We start from the raw sequence: 16,425 nt of genomic DNA on the forward strand, positions 1-16,425 counted from the left end.
AGCGAAATTCACATGCCTCAACCCAGCTTGGGGACGGGTTAGGGTCAGCGATGACATGGGGACACCTTGCTGACAGTTTAGTATGTGATAAACTCTGTTTTCACTTGGCCACGTGCGTTCTCTGCCCATGCCCAGAATGGATCTCTAGAGAGGTGTAACTCAGGGGTGGGATTCATGCCTTAACAGGCTGGTCCTTGAGTTTTTTATATGGATTTTAGAACTGCATAACTTTCCCCACCTTCCACTTCAAATAATTTGTTTTTGTTTACTACAACAACAACAAGAACAACTACAACAGGCTAGAAATTTATTCCTGAGGCACACTTAGCATTTCAGAGAATTTGGAGGGGAACCTCAAAACAGAACAAAATTGCACCCCTAATTTAATTCCTTTGGTTACTGAAATATCACTTTCAGTTCTGAAACCTTAGGCCTGACCCTTGGAAGTATTTCCACCCCTGCTCTGTCTAGAAAGAGTATCTCAGAATCCTTACTGCCGAGAAAGAACAATTTTACCACTGATTGTTGAGTGACTGGGAAAAGGACAGCAAGAAATATTGGTGTTAGTTTGCATTTCCAGTCAGGTGGCTGCCATCTCCTCCTGCAGGTAATCCATTAAATACATATTAGGTTGGTCAAGGTTTGGGGACATTCAATTGGGATTGTAGATGTGGATTTTCCCACTACCTCTACCCAGAGCAGCCCTTCTTTCTCACTACAAACACTACACAGAGGCTCAAGTACCCTAATGTATGGTTAAAGTGGAAGGGGAAACCCTACAATGAACTGGAAGCAATTTCTCCATCCTTCCTTCCATTTTTCTCTAAGATTTCTGTGAACAGGAGTTATTACTAGTATTTCTGTTAAAGGCAATACCTAGAAAAAGTTTTAGATTTGATCAGGGATGATAATCTTCAATTATCATATACAAAGGGATCGTGTAATACATTTGAGATATCATTCGTGAAGCAGCAACAAATAACGATAGCATGTTTCATTGCCAATGTGAGAAACTGCAGTTTGTGAGGACTCTTCACAGTTCAGGGCTTATTTTACACAAAAACTGTACATTATTTTCTTGTAGGGAAAAAACAGCATTTTATCCAAGGGAAAGAGACACTTTCTGTACAGAGAATAACATTTATCACAAAACGTTTGTTTCCTGCACAGAAAATGATGTACAGGGAAAAAACAAAACCCTGTTCATGTGGATTTTGTGCAGAATAAGTCCCAAAGTCCAGAATTCTCCTCATCAGTGTTTTGTGACACTTGGGGAACATGTTGTTTGTTTGCTTGTTTTTGCCATTTTGTAAATATTTTAAAATATATTTTCTATCCCTAGACTTGACAAAGGAAGATTAATAGCCAGGCTCACTCATATGAACAAATAGAAGCATGTACCTTTTTACAGAATAACTCTGACATGATCTATATGGAAAAACCTCTTCAGAGGAAGGGGTAGAAGACATACCATTCTCCTGCCAACACACACACTAAAGAGAATGTAACCTTTGCTTCTGTGTGAAAAGAAACAATACTGGTATTTGAGTGTGATGCTGAGAAAGGGTCAGTGGGTCTAAAATTTATCTAATCTTGAAAGAAGTGAAATAGTTTATTAATATTTGGTTGAACAGTTTATGGGATTAATCTCTGGGGTTTTAAGGATCTTTTTTATTGCACACTGAGAAGAGTCTTTTGGTTTTCGACTTCTCTAAAGATCTCATATGGAGAGCATTGAATCATATTGCTGGACTGTTCCTCTGAGAAGATGAATGGATAGTGATCATTCCACATATATTAACACTACAGGGCTGACTATTGATCTGATTTAATTCAAAGAAGTGAGCTAATTTCTTCCCTTTTCATTCTGACCTACTTACTTGAATAATAGAAATTAGACATAAGTAATGTTTCATAAAAAGATTCAAAACTATTCTTTCACCATTTGATTAAGCAACATATGGATTGTTTCAATCAGTCACTTTCACTGACCCTAGCCTACTTCAGAGAGTGGTCCTAAGGTTAAACACTACTCAGAGTTCACTGAATAGAGTACAAGGTTGTAAATATAACAAAAGGTTGAACTAGTCACTATTAAATTCTTAGCAAACAGTGGCAAGATCTTTTAATTCAAGTTGTGTGGTGTGTGTGTGTGTGTGTGTAAGCCTTCACTGGGGTTTATCATCCAGTTCCAATCTCCTAACACAAATATTTTTTCATATTCATAATCCCTTATTTTTTTATGTAATTTCTTGTAGAAATTTGCTTTGTTATCCTGGGGTGCGTATATGTTAATTATTAATGTCTTATTTCCCTGTAATTCAACTTGGTCTTCTTTGTCTTTAAATATCTCTTTTACATTATCATTATTTTTGATAGAGATTGCCACTCCTTTCTTCTTATGTTTTTCATTTGAAGCTGTAAAAACACTGTGTCCCAGGTGCAAGGAGAACACCACAACAGCTCACACCAAAAAATGGTTCAGTGTTAAAGTGTGTGTTTCTGTGTGTTAAAAATAGGTCTGTGGAACGGTGACCAGTTTCCTTAGACAGCATTTGGCAGAGAAATAGAATTAAGCAAGGGTAAGCAGTGAGTGGCAAAAGCATGAAAGTTATCATCTATAGATCATATCATAAGTTGCTGCCCCAAGGTAAAATGAAGCCCCACAACAGGTGCCCAGATGGACTGGGAATTCAAATTGTACCAAAATCTATGGGGACATGAAAAAGTGTGGCACTCAACTACAAAATGGAAAAGGTGCAGTAATTGACTGGAATTACTAGGAAATGGAATGAGTCATGAGAAATATCACACAGATTCTTGAAAATAAAAGCAGTAAATACAGCAATGAAAATCACCACAACCCAGCACAATTGGCCAGTCTGGATGAGCCTTTAAGAAAACATTGCAGTTAAAAAAAACCCACAACAATAGCCTTTCAGTATCCAGATGCTTCAGGATACAAAATATAATCCCTGCAATGTGTCCAGTGTCTAAATCCAGTTGCTACTCCCACTAGAATAAAACCATTAAATTAACTACTGAATGATAAGCCAAAATTTCACTAAATCCCATTGATTCAATGGTTCTATTGTAGTCAAGAACACACTTTGACTTTAAGCCTACAAAGGTAAATCTTAGAAAGCTGAACTGATGGGCTCCTTGAGAGTTCTACATCATTTCACCCACTGAATTTTCTAAATCACGTGGACCTATTTAAAAGTCTCTCACAGACTTGATTACATTGACACCCACTGATTTAAAACATCCTATGTTTCAGTATTTACGTGGGGTCATACTCAGCAAAACTGCAATCGTTTGAAATCTTCTGGACAGATATTCATGCCACTTAAACTAAAGTACACTATGAGATGCTTAAAATGTTAACAACATAAATTAAATAAACTAAAGAAGATTTGACTGCACAGGAATCAGTTAAGCAAATGAAGAGTTAAATCCAATGGCTAATCCCAGTTAGAGTAGATTCACTGGATCAATTATGGCATGATAAATCAACTGTTATGCAAGTCCCTTTACTCAGTAGTTTTACTTTAGTTGCTACTATATCAGCATTTGGATTTGGACCGTTATATATAAAGAATAAAAGGGGGAAATGTCATATTCTATCATTATTCAGAAAAATTAAAATTGTTAATATTTTGGGAGGTAGGAAAGGAATTCTGTGGAGTTCAACTTTGCCTACAGCATTTTGTATTAAAAGAAAATAAACTGTACCTTATTTGCAATTCTTCACCCAACTTCTGTATACCATTTCAATTTGATGGCCTGCAAACAAGAAATGCATATCTTCTAAAGCCTTTTGTTTACAACGTTATGTACCAGTTTTACACACACACACACACACACACACACACACACACACACACACAGAGAGAGCTGTTTTTCCCTACTCACTACTTACAATTTATTACTATCAACTTTGACTCCAATTCCTAGAGGCATAGTTTGTTGCAAAACTAAAATTTAAAGAAAAATAAAAATTGGAAAAATGTCCTGGCAGATATTGTACACCCTTTAATAAGACAAATAATAAGGAGACAAAGCTCGAGGCATTCCTCCAGAAAGTTTGCATATTCTAAGGAAGCACTTGTCAATTAAGAAACCAGACAACTAATGCAAGATTAATGTATCAGACGCATAAATGTATACAACATGACTAAAATCCCCCAGGGCTATTACTCCCATATAAATCTCATAGGGCAAAATGTGTTCACATCTGCAGTTTATAGATTTGCATTTCTCCAATATTGTTTAGAGATATTAAAAAAAACATAATTTACATCTAGATTGAATTTGTTTCTCCCTTCATTGTAAGCCAGAAACAATCTGAAGTATGCAAAAGGAAAACCCATAGCCTTGGGATCAAACATCAAACTAAGTTCTGGTAGTACTCAGGGCTGATTAATTTTTGCAGGCACACCCATTTAATGATACAAGGGAAAATGTGTGAGACACTGAAAGCATTGTCTTTGAAGGGAGGCAAAAGTTCAGCCTGTGGTTTGTGACCTAAAATAGCTATCAAGCTAGCATGAATGGCTGCTGGTAAGCATCACTTGTCAGCATGGATGCACCAGCTGAGACATTACTTTCTCCATGTAGCTTGCTAATGGGGATGTCCCACATAGAGGGTTTAAGATTATTTATTTCTTTATTGGATTTATATACCACCTTTCTCCCAAAATGGGATTCACAGAGACTAGATTGACTGAACAATGCTATCTAAGAGACAGAACCATATATGTCTTCCACCCTTTGCCAATCACATTGCTGTTTGAGGGATGCCACATATGACACATACACAAAACTAACTCATGGCATGTCACTCTGACTTGTGACAGAGAAGCCTAACATAGCTGCAACTTAAAATATGGATCAAAAAATTTCCTTTTACATCTCTGACTCACCACAACACTGCGAGAAACCACAAGAGGCAGAAGAGTGGAGATTCTTTGGGTAATGGTAGTTATTAATATAGTAGTGTATGTACTATAAATCGACCTCGTTCATATAGTAGTGTATGTACTATAAATCGACCTCGTTTATAAGTTGTGGGCAGGTTTTGGGGCCAAAAATATGGATTTTTATACAAATAAGTCAGAGGTGGAACTTAGGGGCATGTAACAAAGGATGTAAAGGATGAAGCAATGGAAAACAATGCCAGAGAACTTACAAACTTCCAGCAGACATAACTGTTTTTGCTCACACTAAAGGGTGAGTGGATGTGGGGGGAATTAAAGTAAATGGTGGCTGTGTGGAGGAAGCTTCCAGACATAGATGGAGTTACGAAAATGTGCACAAAAGGGATGAAAAAACAAAGCAAAGAAAATGGCAACTACATTAGCAGTGATTATAACCTCTAATGTGATAAATTTGTCTAATTTTAATCCAGAAAAGCTGACAATCATACACAAATGTCTCCTTCAAATCTTTTAATGTCTAATTCCTCTTGGCACTGCTTTGAAGGGAAGCACCAAAGAGCTGTTTCTGCCATCATTTTCCCACTCAAGCACTCAAAAAGGTCAGAAGCAGCAGTACACATGCTTTTCAAATACTTGCTCCATGTAAGTCATTACCATAGTTCTGTTGATTACTGATATAACTAACCAAAGTTTTTACAGTTAGTCTTCCATATCCATAGGTTCTAAATCCATGGATTCAACCATCTATAGCTTAAAAATACCTCACCCTAACAACAAACAAACAAACAAAAACAAAAAACCCACTAAAAACCAAACCAAACCAAAAATAACACATTGATTTTGCCATTTTTTATAAGGGACATAATTTTACTAGGCCACTGTATATAATGGGACTTAAGTATCCACAGATTTTTGTATCCATAGGGGACCCTGGAATCAAACCCTAGCAGATACGAAAAACATATGTGGTTTTCTATTGCCAAGAAAACAGTCAAACCTTCTAATTAGAGTCACTCCAATGCATTATGTATTCCAGTCATTCAAATTCTACTATCAGTATGCTACAGGTACATTGTTGATTATTACAAAGAGAAAATTACAGAGTCATTTGGTAATATTAACTAAACAGCCCATTAAAGCTAAAACTGTTTATCAGACTTGTGTAATGACCAAAAGATTTACTTTAGGCCCTGGTTTGGTGAGTTAAAAACAGTCTAATTTTCATTAGTCCAATTTGGAGACTGCTTTATTCAATTTAAATCTAAATTCCAATCGCAGTTTAGGAATCTGTACTTTCAACAACTCCCCTCCATTGACTATCACTGGTAGTTAACAAGCATCTCCAATAATTTTTCATACATGTCAGAATTATATGAAATTTGCACATATAATAGTTCAGTAGGATGTGATTGTGCCTGAAAAAAAATCAGAAACAAGTTGTTTGTGTGTATTTGTTGTTGTTGTATGCCTTCAAGATGTTTCCAGTTTGTGACAATCCTAAGCTAAACCTATCATAGGGTCTCCTTGGCAAGATTTTTTCAGGGAATTAGCTTTGCCTCCCTCTGAAGCTGAGAGAGTATGACTTGTCCAAGTCACCTAGCGGGTTTCCATGCCTGAGCAGGGATTTGAACCCTGGTCTCCAGCATCATAGTCCAACACTCAAACCACTACACCACACTGGCTTTTTGTGTGTTATACAGGAGTCTTGTGTATTACAGGAGCTTGTATAACACAGGTTCACTTTTACATGTTAGGAAAAAAAAAGTTCTCTGTAGGAATTTTCCAGTCCCCCAGCATGATTCTATGGTGTGCTTCCACCAGAGGTTGAAAATAGAGAGTCACGCTTGAGGACCTGTCCTAGAGGTTCCTGGAGAAAACAACCTTTATTTGTATTTGCAGAGTGCAATACATGAGCATTGTATTTCCAAGTACAAAAAAACAAAATTGGATTGGAAAGAGGAAAGTGTAGATGCTGTTAAGGCCACTGATTTTAGGAGGGGAATGTTGGTCACTTTGAGGAATCATAGAATCATAGAGCTGGAAGAGACCGCAAGGGCCATCCAGTCCAACCCCCTGCCATGCAGGAAATTCAGATCAAAGCATCCCCGACAGATGACAGGATGCCATCTTTATGAATGAACTGAGTGTTGAAAAATGGCAAGTACAGGATGAAGCATTCCTGGAGCTCTTGTAATGGTCATATTTTCATGTGGATGATGCTTCCGGTGTCTACCATGTCAGCAGCCAAAAGCATGAGGTTGAGCTCCTGGATACAGATGGGGAACCTCATTTTGATAAGTGAATAAGTGGTAACAAAGAACAGACACTGCTCAGGGCCTCTGAGGGGTAGGAAGCACAGTAAAACAATGACACAGTGGGACGGCATAGAAAGCCCATAGAGAATACTTCTGTGGGCACTTGTAGGTCTTTCTACAAAATTATGGTTAGAAGGAAAGCATTTAAAAATGCATGAGGGGATTTGCTTTCTCCCCGTCCCACATATTGTTGGTGCTCCTGTTTGTTATACAGGGATGCCATGTTATAGAGGTCTCCTCGTGTGCTTTACAGTGGTTACATGGCATTTGCAAGTGATGGATGTGGAGCATACAATAGCAGAGGCAAAAAAACTACAACACCCAACATTTTCAAGGGAGAATTTTGCAATGCTGCATCTTCCTAGTCCACACAGACCCCAGGAAAACAGAACAAGCAAAAAGGACTGATGACAATCAGTCCTGCGATTTATTATTTCAACATCTCATATCTAAGTCCCATAACATATTACTAATCACTAATGTAAGGTGCTGGTGAGGAAATTTAAGGCACTTTAAAACTGAAGAAGCACATTTCCCTTGTGAGATCTGAGATATTGTAAAATGTGGGCTAGACAAAGGAACTGTTAAATGGATCTGTAATTGGTTGACCGGCCGAACCCAAAGGGTGCTCAACAATGGCTCCTTTTCATCCTGGAGAGAAGTGACCAGTGGGGTCCCACAGGGCTCTGTCCTGGGCCCAGTGCTATTCAACATCTTTATCAATGACCTGGATGACAGAATTGGGAGCATTCTTATCAAATTTGCAGATGACACCAAATTAGGAGGAATAGCTAATACTCCAGAGGACAGGATCAAAATTCAAAATGACCTGAATAGACTAGAAAGCTGGGCCAAAGCTAACAAAATGAAATTCAACACAGAGAAATGTAAGGTATTGCACTTAGGGCGGAAAAATAAAATGCACAGATATAGGATGGGTGACACCTGGCTGAATGAAACTACGTGTGAAAGGGATCTAGGAGTCCAAGTAGACCACAAGTTGAACATGAGTGAACAGTGTGATGCGGCAGCTAAAAAGGCCAATGCTATTTTAGGCTGCATCAATAGAAGTATAGTGTCTAGATCAAGAGAAGTAATAGTGCCACTGTATTCTGCTTTGGTCAGGCCCCACCTAGAATATTGTGTCCAGTTCTGGGCGCCACAATTCAGAAAGGACATTGAGAAACTGGAGCGTGTCCAAAGGAGGGCGACAAAAATGGTGAAGGGTCTGGAAACCATGCCCTATGAGGAACGACTTAGGGAGCTGGGGATGTTTAGCCTGGAGAAAAGAAGGTTAAGAGGTGATATGATAGCCCTGTTTAAATATTTGAAAGGATGTCATATTGAGGAGGGAGCAAGCTTGTTTTCTGCTGCTCCAGAGAACAGGACCCGGAACAATGGATGCAAGCTACAGGAAAAGAGATTCCACCTGAACATTAGGAGGAACTTCCGGACAGTAAGGGCTGTTCGACAGTGGAATGCACTTCCTCGGAAGGTGATAGAGTCTCCTTCCTTGGAGGTCTTTAAACAGAGGCTGGATGGCCATCTGTCAGGGATGCTTTGATTTGGATTTCCTGCATGGCAGGGGGTTGGACTGGATGGCCCTAGTGGTCTCTTCCAACTCTACGATTCTATGATTCTATGATTCTATATGTGGGAAGGCCCTACCTGTGTCCTACCAGTGGGAGTACAGGGAAGGTCTTCTGTGTTGGGCCATTTCAGTTGAAAGAGTGCTTTCTCCTTTGAAGTTCAAACAGTACTGGCTTTGGCTTTTACCACAGTCTTCATGGTATAAGAATCTTTGCATAGTCCCACTATTTCAAATCATTTAAAATGATTTTAAATTGTTTAAATTGTTTGATAAGTTTAGACCACAATGGCTCACCAAATTGGTGGGCTAGTAATCTGTGGACTGGAACTCCTGTGGATCACTCTACCCCATATTAATCATTGGTACTGCATGCACACAACCACACCAACTTGGGCACACATATGGTACTGGCCATCAATTAATATGGGCTTGAGCTCCTGCAACTTTTTTTCCCATCTGGAGAGGGCTCAGAACCATAGCTCAGCAGATAAGAAGGGCACACTGTATTTTAATTTGCTTTTAATGGCTCTTGGTGCTTTGCATTATTTTATCTGTACAGCACCCTGAGATCTTATCTCACATGGTGAGATATAAATATTTACACAAATAAAGAATTTTTAAACATTTTGTGTTCAAGGTTACAATAAAAGGAGACTATATACAATTGTTACAATGATTTGTAATTTAATGAGTACAGGGAAAGTTCATGGACAAGACAGTCATCTGCTACAGGTTCTTATAACATCTTCTCACAATCAATGTGAAGGTAAAGTATGAAAGTATATTAACCTGACCACCAAAGCCAACATTGGAAGAAAGTTCATATGAAAAGAAACAATGGAAGCTACAACAACAAATTATATATATATATATTGCCGATTTCCCAGGAATTTTTAAGAAATGCTGCTTCACTCGCACCAACAAACAGCCCAGTAGGAGAACCCAGAATCTTTAACATGAAATCAGCTTTATTAGTTCAGCTGGCTGGCCTTAGAAGGAAATAACTTTCTAGAGGTCTGAAGCCCAGAGCAACAGGTGACCTATTATTTTATAGGGTCTTAGACAAAGGAACCTCTACTATCTACTTGATTGGCTATAGAAAAAGTTAAACATATATAATTCTGACATTCATTGGTTACAAAAATGCATACATTTGGCACCCCACGTGTGTACATTCTATCTTTACTTATCAGTTCTGTTTTAACTCACAGTATCAGGATGTTACAAGATGCCATTCCATAACATTATTAATTATGTCCTCATGCAGTCTCAGGTGCCACAAGGGGTAGAGAAGCCTCCGAGATGTTACTCTGACCTTCTTAGCTTATCCATCTCTAAACACCCTCTCAGTCTGGGCTTCATCTCTAAATCCCATTTCCATTAACCTGTTAGCTATATATATTGATTACAAATTGAATTTATTTGAATATGGCCACTACACACGCACACACGCACACACACGTACATACGTACATACATACACACCACACAACACAGAAATATAGACAAATTATGTGGCTCCCTTCTTAATAGCAGGTCAATTCCAAACTCCTTTAGAAAATGAAAAGATTTGTAGGAAATGGCTAAAGGATGCTAAAATATCCAGTATAAAGTTTGAGAGATCAAGAATTCCATGCATAGAATCCAACCATTACAAGCTACCGATGGAGAAAATGTATTTTTTTAATTATATTCTGATTTAATATTTGTAAAATAGCTACTCTGAATTAGTGCAAATATAGTACATAGCCTTGGTTAATTCAGATTCATTAGCATGAAATATGCAAGACCAGATCCAAGAATGTGCCATCACAGTTATACGGCTTATTTCACTTATATTATTTATTTCCCCAAATATGTACTGTAATATAAACCATAATAGAAATATTATCATATCAAATTTATTCTCTCTTTTTTTTTTCAACCATAGCAAGCAAAACCCAGTAATAGTTACTGTGTCATCAAGGACTGGGTTCAAACTCCCACTCAGCTACAGAATGTATGTGGTTACTTTCCATTAGTCACTATGATTCCACCTCACTTAGCTTAGAGAGTTATGGAGGAGTTTGTATCTTGCCCTGAGCAACTTTGAAGTGTGAAAAACTGATAGAAATTATTGGATCACTGTAATGCCCTTTACATGAGTTTGAAAACATTCTACAAAATACAATTAATGCAAGTGGAGAGAACATATACTATAATATGAATTCTAAAAGATTACCATACATTGTTTATTTCCATGCCGGTTTCAAGGAGATGATGTTAACCTAGAAAGTCATAAGTGATGTGGGATTCATGAACCTAAAGAAGCATGTCTACAATGGTCTGTTACAGACTGCCAAAATAAAGCTGCATTGGGTCTCTTTGGAGGTATGCTGTTTAAATGATGCATGCATCCTAAGAATCTGGAAGCTGCACCAAAGCTGCACTCCAGTGCTTAGGAATGGAGTGTGGCTTTGGCGCAATCTCTGGACTCTTAGGACCCATGCATCATTTAAATAGCATACCTCCAAAGAGACCCGAAGCAGCTTTATTTTGGCAGTCTGTAACAGGCCCATATTATGTCTTTATACTGGCACATCCTTAGACTGCAGTGGTGCTATCTCATCCTACCACTTTGCTGCTGTTGTTAACTGCCCTTGAATTAACCCTGACTCATGGTGACCCTGTGGATGAGACATCTCCAAGGCCCTCTGTCCTCCATTCCCCTGCTTAGGTCCTGTAGGTTCATCCTTCTGACCTCCCTTGGTCTATCCATCTAGCTCATGGTTTTCCTCTCCTTCTACTGCCTTCTGTCTTTCCCAGCATTGTCAGCTTTTCTAATGAGCCATGCCGTCTCAAGATGTTGCCAAAGTATGACAGCCTCAGTTTCATCATCTTGGCTTCCAGGGAAAGTTCCAGTTTAATCTGTTCTAGAAGCCATTTGTTTGTCTCTTTGGCTGCCCATAGTATCCTGAGTACTCTTCTCCAGCACCACATTTTAAATGAGTTGATTTTCTTTCTGTTAGTTTTCTTCACTATCCAGCTCTCACATCCATATATGGTTATGAGGATAAAATGGCTTGGACAACTCTGACTTTAGTGTTCAGTTGTATGTCTTTACACTTTAAGATCTTATCTAGTTCTTTATGGGAAGTATATTGGGTATGGGCAAAATATAGGGCCTTCTCCATGGAATTACCTCTCTCTGGAATATCCTTGCCCAAGTGCTATACCAAACACAAATATTTTTTTGGCATTTCAGCATCAGTCTGAAAATCATCTCTTTAATAGGGTTGTTACGTATCGTTTGCAACCATTACAATCAGTCCTGCTGCTAACTGTCTTATTACTTTCATCAGAAGTGTTGTATTTTTCTTGCTATACATTATGCACATAGGATAGTAAAAAAACAACACACACACACACACACAATGAATGGAAGCTATAAACAGTATGATATGAAATAAAAAATAAGTAAAACTGCAACACTCAAATGAAAACGTAAAACCATGGATTATAACTCGAATCACAATTTGGATCTTTAGCCAGATTAATTTCAAGATATGCATAGATTGGATATTTCTGGTTTCCTCCTTCCTCTTTATCCACTTGCAATGCCCAGAAAGCTTCTCTGAAATGTTAGGAGACTCCATGATTAATATGGAGTACAAAATGGCAAGCCGCTAGAGAAGAAGAAAGGTAGACTCTCATTCTGAAACATCTCTTAAGGTAATTTATTTTAGGAGTCAAATCTCACATGGGGTGATTCTTTCTCTCTCGCTCTCTCTCTCCCCCTCTGCCAGCACTCCCTCACAATCCATTCAATATTCTTCAGGCTTTTGTGTTAAAAGCTTATGTGACTGTGTGGGACTTTGGTTGGTAAACATTCAATTAATGAACTTCTTATGTCAATTTGAACTGTTTATATGTAAAAAAATTCTTCTAATGATAGCCCATCCATTAAAGTTACATTTTTATTTTATTTTAATAAAATTACAGTTTAATTAGCTTTGCATTGCTTCTCAAATGTATATATGTTGTTTATTTTCAACAATTATTTTTTCATATATTAACAAAAAGTAAAATCCATTATTTGGTACACTGGCATATTCATGTTGCTGTCATATACAACACCAAGCTTCAATCAGGAAAACACAGAACAGAAGCAAACAAAAAAACTTTGTGAAAACAAGCATGCTGAATAAATTGAGCAAAGCCAAGCTAAGTTCAAATAGTTTAATTAGGCTTTGTTTAATTTGTTTAGGCTGCATTGACGCCAACAAACAAACTACTTAAATGCATTAAGTGCAGTCAATCCAATTAAGCAAAATTCAGCTTTGTCAAAACAAGACAAATAACTAAATGTCAATTTTTGAGCAAGCAGTTATGAGTGTGCACATTCATTTCAACCTCTTAGCAATGATACTAGCACTGGCCTTCTTTTTGGGTGGAGATCTACTTCAGAATTTATAGAATTAAATTATACAATATCTAACAATATGATCAGAAACTAAACAAATTTGATTTATCGTATAGACTAAGTCTTAAAATTTATACCCAAAAATTGAGCCCAAAAATCCCACGTTGACTTATTTATGGGTCACTATGAACATGTAATAGCAGCTTTTTCAGATTTCCCCAAGTGGTGCAGAGAGGAGTTTAGCAAGAAAGAGCCAAGCAGAAAGAGTCTTGGGTGACTGACTGATACTGCTGTTTAAGAGTCTCCCTCCCGCCCATTCACACATCTGGCTGAAAAGAAAACTGAAATGATGAAAAAAAAAGCCTCAATGCGCTTTTGCCATACACACACATACACACACTGAAGGAGCCTCCAAATTTTACCCTCGAGCTATCCATGGGTCATGGCAAAATCAATAATTTTGGCCCCCAGACCTGACCTTGATGTATACAGGAAATCAACTTATAGTTGAATATATACGGTAGTTAATACTGCACCAATGAGCAGAGCTGCCTGGCTCATTTACAATGTAAAGAGTAAGGCATAACAGTACATATGAGACACAAGAGTATTGGCACAGTTTCATGGGAAATGAGAGGATGCTGGGTCAGGTGCAACTGACTAATGAGAGCGCCTTTCTCATTCACTCAAGTTTCTAGAACAGCGATGGAAAATGGAATCCTCCAGTTATTGTCGGACTGCAGCTTCCAGCGTTTCTCACCATTGTCTATGCTGACTTGTGCTGCACAATGTTCACCCCTACTGGAGAAGATATGTTCCTATTTCTAACCATCAATCTGTATTTCTGACCCCTGGAGAATATTGCCATTGCTCTGGGAGTAAAGTGTCACATCACTGGAGCAAGCTATTCATTTTTACAGCCCTTTCAGGTTTAACTCCACTCTCATCAACACTAGATGACAAAAAAGATAATAAAAATATTAGTTCCAGTATCATGGAAAGTATCTTATAGAAAATGTGTGGGGAAACTCTCTTCCCTAAAGTCATGCATGTTCTATATATTTTTGCTACCCTGAGATATTTTTCAGAATTTGAACTGACAACCCTGAAATAAGTTTTCCCTCCATGTAGAAAAGAAAAGGTATCCATTTAAATGAAGTGGACCACATTTCAGGAGAAAGAGACAAGGAAATATAAAGGAGATAGACAGAAGGAGAAAAGTTGTGGCAATATTTTACATCTCTCTGTGTGGGGAATTTGTTTTGATTTTGAACATGACATGTAGCATTTTTAATCTAATGTAACTCTGAGGCCTATGAAATACCTTTGCTTCCAATGACAGAAAACTATGAGAAGTCTGAAATCTTTAAGTGTAGTCAGGACTTGATTTTTTTCCCAGTTGTGAATTAGAGCACAGAACAAACATAGAGCCTTAAATCCTCTTGTTAGGCTCCACTAGAGTAGATACATAGGTTTAATGAAATTTTAACTATGTCTTGTTTTACCATTGAACAGTTGAGTAAATGAGCCTACTTTAGTTAGGACTAACTAGTATTAACCAGTTAGTTAACTAGAATCTAGAGTATATCTATATTACACAGTTATAATAGTTCAATAGCACCATAACCATCATGGCACCATCTTACAGAATCAAGGGATTTGTAGTTTGCTGGGATACTAAGAATTCTCTTCTAGACAGTTCTTATGCATTTCTACAGAGAAATCCAAATGCTTCACCAAATGGCAAATTCTGAAGTGCTGCCTGGAATCTATTCAATGCAAAAAAAGCTTCCACTAGCTCATTAAATTTAAATAGTTGTTGGCAGGTATAAACCATGGTATGTTGAAAGAAATATAGTGCCAGGTTTAGTCATGCAGAAGGAGCTTAGCCCACAAGTCAGAGGCAGAACATTTCGATGAAAGTTTATTCAGCCCCTACCTGCACATGTCAGTAAGTGTGCTACTTAAAACCATGTCAAGTTTTCCTCATTTAAATACAGGCATGGAGCATCTGATTTTCACAGACGCTGCAGCATAGTGCAGACAGAGGAAGGTAAATTTAACCGTTCTATGGGTATGTCTTCCTTATTTCCTCCCATTACAAAGGCCAAGTCCAGACGAGCTAAGGGTTGGCGGAGGGCGCACTGCCCACATGTGCCTCACCCCAGCACATGACGAGGGCGTCAAAATGGCAGCGCCGTGTACAGATGGGCGCTACCATTTTGACGCGATGGATGCTTACCGTCCGCACGTCGCGTCCCCATAATGTTGTCATGAGTGCGCCATTGGCGCACTACAGCATCATTATGGTGCCACAAAAAGAACCCGCTTTTTGCAGGTTCTTTTTGCTGTGTGAGGGACCCGCGAAGTTTGTCCACTGCAGCTTCCTCGCGCAGCAAAACAAGGCATGAGCAGACTGCCCTTTTTCGGCGATCTGTAACCCGCCTAAGTTTCCATCTCTCTCTCTGAGTGCTTTACCAAGCCAGCTTCCACCATTTCTTTTAGTAGAGCTCTTGATACAACTGTAGAGTCAGAAATGAGGAGGTGCCATTGGCAAAGCATCAGCCGGCATTTCAACAAACTGTCCCAGCATTTTAAAAACCCTGATAGAAAGTGTAGCTCTGAAAAAATGGATATATCTGGGGAAAGGAAGACATATGGTAACCCTAGTCATCATCAAATTATATTTTAAAAAAGACCTCACAAGACTGATGCCTCATTAGATGATGTATATGTCAAGGAAGAAATATTGAATTAACCATTGTAGTTGACAAGTACATTAATATCTTATATGGCTAATCATTTTTTCCTAAGCATTCATTTAATGATCAATCAATAATGAATTATAAAATAGGAGCTGTCCGAGCAAATGACAATTTACAACTTATTGAATGTATTTCCACATTTTGATTTTTTATGTTCTATTTTAAAATTGGTATTAGGCTGCAATATTACACTTCATGACTAAGACCAATAATTTTCTAACCTTTTTTTCTTAGTGTTTTGCAAACACTGATGTCTAGCCTACTATATTCAGCCCAGAAGATACAACCTATTTGAAAAGAAACAAAATTCTTGTCCTAGCTTTGTATTGCTTTGACATGAAGATAAATTTTGACCAAATCTTGAACATATTAATTTATTCTTTGTTTTTTTAACTCTATACAAATACTTTGT

General features: G+C 38.0%; 1 protein-coding gene across 3 annotated transcripts in view; it reads right to left on the reverse strand.

Moving 5' to 3' along the window:
- The window catches only part of LOC149318735 (protocadherin-15-like), a 952,040-nt gene that overhangs the window by 621,353 nt on the left and 314,262 nt on the right, over window positions 1–16,425 (reverse strand). For 2 of the 3 annotated variants that reach the window (XM_089510370.1, XM_089510366.1), the window contains exon 6: window positions 3,736–3,786. The exons of the other annotated variant lie outside the window; for it this stretch is intronic. The gene's annotated coding sequence lies outside the window, so the exon portion shown is untranslated. The remainder of the gene's footprint in view (window positions 1–3,735; window positions 3,787–16,425) is intronic. 3 annotated transcript variants of the gene reach the window in all.

This window comes from Sceloporus occidentalis, unplaced genomic scaffold, assembly GCF_023333645.1.
Source record: "Sceloporus occidentalis isolate IW3139 unplaced genomic scaffold, rSceOcc1.0.p SCAF_2, whole genome shotgun sequence".
NCBI lineage: Eukaryota > Metazoa > Chordata > Lepidosauria > Squamata > Phrynosomatidae > Sceloporus > Sceloporus occidentalis.